Consider the following 275-nt stretch of genomic DNA (forward strand, 5'->3'; position numbering starts at 1 on the left):
TAGTTGGCCAACGAATGTTCAAGTGTGAGGAAACAAACCTTCATAACTGGCTTTATACTTTCAAACTGCTCAGAAGCCCTTTTGACAAGTAAGCGACATATAAATTAGACAGTAACCATAACAACCCTAAATCATAATCCTGTTTTAAGGACTATTGCACTAATAAAATGAAATTCCCTTACCTGTATTGCATTTCTTCTTATCACCCATGATCAGCAAAGAAACAACAGCTTATGCTTTAGGTTACACAGAAAAAAAACAAGAGGCTGTTCTCA

The sequence above is a fragment of the Podarcis bocagei genome (genome assembly GCF_964188305.1).
Source record: "Podarcis bocagei genome assembly, chromosome: 1".
NCBI lineage: Eukaryota > Metazoa > Chordata > Lepidosauria > Squamata > Lacertidae > Podarcis > Podarcis bocagei.